The sequence below is a fragment of the Suricata suricatta genome, chromosome 1 (genome assembly GCF_006229205.1).
Source record: "Suricata suricatta isolate VVHF042 chromosome 1, meerkat_22Aug2017_6uvM2_HiC, whole genome shotgun sequence".
Taxonomy (NCBI): Eukaryota; Metazoa; Chordata; class Mammalia; order Carnivora; family Herpestidae; genus Suricata; species Suricata suricatta.
Window position 1 is genome coordinate 105,810,425 of NC_043700.1, and position 5,348 is coordinate 105,815,772.

A 5,348-nucleotide genomic window follows, 5' to 3' on the forward strand; every position below is an offset into this window, starting at 1 on the left:
CTTCCATTATTACTGATTGCAAATCCAGGAGTTCCTTATTCTGTCCCACCATGGCATTTGCTGTCATTGTTAATTTTGTCTTTGGTTCAAGTCCTTCCAGAGAAATAAAACTAGGGGCTATATTTACCAAAAGTTTCTCCTGTAAATGTGGGGCTTATTTTAATATAAAAACATTGTTTCTTCCCCCTTAAGAAAAAAAGCATGCTTATTTCATGACATATTTCATGAAGATATGATTGTTTATTGATTTTATAATGTGAGTGGTTACTACTGATGAGAATGCAAAGAAAGTGCCAAGTAGAGAATACCATCAGAGGAACTTGGGGTATTCTGTGAATAACCGTAATGAGCTAAACCCAGTATCTGCCAGAATCTTCTACCCTGGCAGCTTGTATCTTTCCATCACTCCATGATCACCTACCGCACCCAATAGGGCCTGGAAAACTGCCTTCCTAGATAGAAACAGTCTTCTTTCCACTTCAACGTGTAAAGCTCCATCATTCTGCTGGAGAGCTCTTTAACCTACCCAAATCTGTTTTAAAAAATCTTGTATGAATCAGGTATAAATTCCTTAGCCTACGTTTTACACCTTCCACTGTTTAGCCCCAAACCACCCTCCTAGCTCATTTCTTAGTGCATATATTTCCTAGGGTTCCCCCAAACCAAAATTTTCTATTGTTAGAGCATGAAGGGGGCAACTCCGGTCTTGTTCATGAAATTTCTCTCCTTTGAAGCACATCTCTGCCCCTATTTAAAGCTCAGCTCACATGTTACCTCCTACAGTTGGAAAATCCTTCCTTACTCTATACTTACATGGGCTTATACATATATACACTAACTTATGAAGGATTATAAACATATATAAGGCATATATATGTATATATATATAAAACAATGCTATTTGCAATGACAAAGATATTAATACCTAATAATAGAGGTAACTAAAAAGCTATTTGCCACAATATTAATCCCAATATCTTCAAAATAACTTGAGCTTTTACATGAGTTCAATTTACTTCTTTTGCTGATTCAACATTTTTAAAAAGCTCTTTGGGGTGCTTGGGTGGCTCAGTCAGTTGAGTATCTGACTCAGGACATGATTCCAGGGTAATAGGATCGATTGAGCCCTGGGTCAGACTGTGCTGAGCATTGAGCCTTCTCTCTCTCCTTCTCTCTCACTCCCCCTCTGCCCCTCTACCATCAACCACACTCTCTCTTTAAAATAAAGATAAATCGTTTCTTGGCCTTTTGGCTAAGATCAAGTGTAGTATCTGTTCTTATCAGTTTAATAAAATAAAGATAAAAATAAAAGTTTTTTGGTATATGCACATCATTCTTGTAACATAAATATAAAAACTTTTAAGAGAAAAATATTACTTTTGGTGTTAGAAAATTATTAGAAAACCTTGCCAGAAAAAAAGCTATAGAAGAGCAAAACATGAAATACAAATTGCTGTTCTTTAAAATGAATACCTAAAACAGCACACCTAAAACTCATATTTAAATGGAAAATTAATACAGTAATTTTCTGTTATTTTCCATTGCCTGGCCTGGCATAATCTCTCCTATCCACTGGCCCTAGCTTTTTCTTTGTCCAATTATTTTGCATATTTTAGGGAGTTTCCCTTCTCTGTCCCAAAGCCACCAATGGCTCTCTCTCAGTTACCCCCTGGAATCAAAATTCTGCCCCTGGAGTTCAATCTTTCTTGCTCTTCAGATGTGTTTCCTTAAAACTGGCTCCCCTCTTCAGTTAATTCCCTTACTGGCTTCTGAACACACACACTGTGTAATCCTCTACTTTTACTGTTGCTCTTCTCTATTTAATTTCAGGCCTTCCTTTAATGTTCATTACAAATTCTACTTCTTCCAACTTCTCCTTCTTTAGTCCCTGCTCATCACCAAATTCCCATTTTTCTTATCACCTCTACTTCATCTCCCAGCACACACTTACACACTTCTCAAAATTATCTAAGTGTTTCCTGTGTGTCATGTCTGCCCCATGTGATTATAATTCTCTTGAGAGAACTGAGCGTATTGCATTTTGTTCTGTACCTTTCCCAGTTCTTTCACTGTATTAGGCATATGGTAGGTATTCAATAAACACTTCTTGATAGATTAATAGATACAAGATTACATATTCCTATATAATACAATTTACGTCTTTAAATGACTAATTTGCTTTGTCCACTTCTACCAATGCTAAAAACATCTAAGAGGGCATGCTGATACTATTTGACAGTGTATTTGATAATCATAAAACATCATTCTGGGATGAAGAGTTAGAAACAAATTGAGAGAACTGCTATAATGTCACTGTTCATATACCATCATTGATGTTTTCATTTTATTTTTTAAGTTTACTTAATTATTTTGAAAGAGACAGAGCGCATAGTTGGGGAAAAAGGCACAAAGAGAGACAGAGAATCCCAAGCAGACTCCATGATGTCAGCACAGAGCCCAGCATGGGGCTCGATCCCAAAACTGTGAGATCATGACCTGAGCCAAAGTCAAGAGTTGGATACTTAGCTGACAGAGCCACCCAGGCGCTCCTAGGTTATAATGTTTCTAAAAACAGATATTCTGGAATAGAAATAATAGGATAAATGTTACTAAGGATCTTAATGATAAACAATAAAGACCTAATAGCAAAATAACAAAGTATGTGAGTCATCTTTTTCCAAACCACAGCAAACTTAAAATACATACATCAAAGCTACTGAAATCACAACAAATCAGTGTGTTTTCAAATTTTATATTTTAATCAAAATGTGAGCCTTGGCAAAGCTTAATTTAATAACTGGAAAGTCAGTGTCTTGTTTCTTCTGGTGAAGAGGCAGAATGTTGGTAACTCAGCTGAAGGCAGAAAAGAAATTATCCTGACAAATCAAATAGCTGCTGAGAATGATCACTCACTACGATTTAAGTGTAGTGTCACTGAGTTTATACAGGACCATTATTGCATACACTATCTTCATGGTCCCAAGATCAAAATCACATAATCAGTAGTTGTTACTCCATAAAGTTGGAATCATTGGGTTAAGCATCCAGGGTTGCATGTCTTATCCCCCAAAAAAAACCACCATTGTTAGAACACTGGGTTAGAAATCACAAAGAACAAATTTTTTCATGAGAGCTCACTCATAACTAAGTAGGCTCTATTTGCTGTGGGAAAAATTGTCACAATAGCCTTAGTATATATAGCATGTACTTAAACCCCAAACTTTGAAAATTTTATATGTAAAATCAAAACAAACAAACAAACAACAAACTCATAGGAACAGAACAGATTGGTAGTTGCCAAAGGTTGAGTATAGGAGTTGGAGAAAAGGGTGAAGGTCATCAAAAGGTACAAACTTTTAGTTATAAGATAAATAAGTTCTGGAGATGTAATGTATAGCATGGTGGCTATAGTTAACAATACTGTGCAATATATTTGAAAGCCTTTAAGAGACTAGATCTTAAACTTTTTCATCAGTAGACAAAAACTGTAGCTATATGAGGTAATGGATGTTACCTAAACTTATGTGTTCATAATTTATAGATAGATAGATACACAATACATATACATTCTATATACATATATATATCCATTTGTTATGTTGCACTCCTTATAACTATAGGTATAAACTAATACACTGCTACATGTCAATTATATCTCAGTGAAACTGGGGGAAAAATAAAACCTTAACCCTAAAATGCGCACAAAAGCAAAGAATATTAACATATCAGTAAAAGCATGGATTACCTTTTTTTCTGAAAAATTTACTATTAGAGCAAATGTTAAGAATTTCACTTATTCATACTCAACTCGAAATAGCTTATGTTTAAATGATGCTTCACCAAAATTCACTGTATAAATGTCAGATAAAATGCTCTGGGCTCCTTTAAAGAATGTTGTAGATTTCTTATTTAGTCTTTCACCAACCAGATACTTCTACAAAGATACACAGGGCTTTGGGGAATTTGACTTCTGTAGCCCTTGCTAGGGTCCTAGAGGACTTGGGAGGAATTCTAAATAAACAGTCTTTCAGCTCAACCTAACCACAAAGCGCCAGCAAGCCCCTCTCCCCTACCTTTAAGTGGGCTCTACTAGTTCACCAGCAGCCTACACTTGTCAATACGCGGGAGTCCTAGATTATCAGAAACCAGATCCTGTTGGGATGAGTAAATACCAATCAACAACTCCATTAGCCTCCAGAGGTCTCCATACTTTGTTTATAGTAAATAGTGAGACAGCCAGCTTGCCAAGGCCTGGCCCCTCCAAATCTTTTATTTCATTTAGATGTTGCATGGCTGCCTTTATAAAGGATTTTGCTGTGCCGCACCCTTTCTGCATTCTCTTTTTAATTAACTACTTCTTTTATTTTCCTCTTTTTAATAAAACAAGGAAAAAATCAAAGGTAAATATCTGTGGCCTTTCTTAAAACAATTGCTTTCCCAATTGGGTTTTTCCACCTGCAGATCAGCACTACAGTGCAGAGGCAGAAAATGAAGACGCCTTCATTTTTTTCCCCCAAACTCTAATACTAGCACATTTATAGGCGTGATTAGTCACGGGACACTTTTTCCAATTTAAGGCAGAGACATCTCAATTTATTATTCATCTAGAGCTGGATTTGAAATGCAGATGTTTCAGGCCACAGTCTCTCCTAGTGGGTGCAGCTGGCCTAATTCTTTATTGCTGCCCTCAGACAGTGACACACAGAGGAGCTGGGCCAAGATGTGGATGATGCTCTTTCACCGTGGGAGTGATAACGTATGAATTGTGTTAAGACAGCCAGAAGAAACCCTGGCAGCTCCATAGACAAGGTCACCACGCTGGATCAGAGACCTGAGTATCTCCTAGGGTTGAGAGTTCGACACTTAGTATGGCACTCTCTCTAGAGAAGTAATATTTACGTGTAGGAACCAGTCTGCGAATCCCTAGTGACTGTGTGAATCCCACATTGGCAGGAGGGGAAATTTAGGCCAGAGATGTTCTTCTACTAAGTGGATGTAATTGCATTTTGGATTTCATTACCATTGCTATGGTTTTCCTCATACCTTACCTTGTGTCTATGACAAGGTACATGGTCCTCATCTTGCAAATATTGTAGACATTTATACAAATCTATAGAAAAATGTATAGAGTCAAAATATTTTTATTTTGGAAATATTGTATGCTATCATATCATCTCAGTGTGAAACCAAGAGCCAATTTACACTATCCCTCACGATATGCATATGACATTTGTAGAAAGAAAAGTCCTGTCATTATGTGAAAAGTTTGCCCGCCACTCAAGGAAAAAAAACTAGTATTGTCCACCCAGAAAACAAATTATACAGAAAAGTAGCTTAGAGCTCATATT

General features: G+C 36.6%; 1 pseudogene; it reads left to right on the forward strand.

The window, feature by feature from the left end:
• Window positions 1–1,232: 1,232 nt before the first annotated feature.
• Window positions 1,233–1,334, forward strand: LOC115302745 (annotated as a pseudogene).
• The last annotated feature ends 4,014 nt before the right edge of the window (window positions 1,335–5,348 follow it).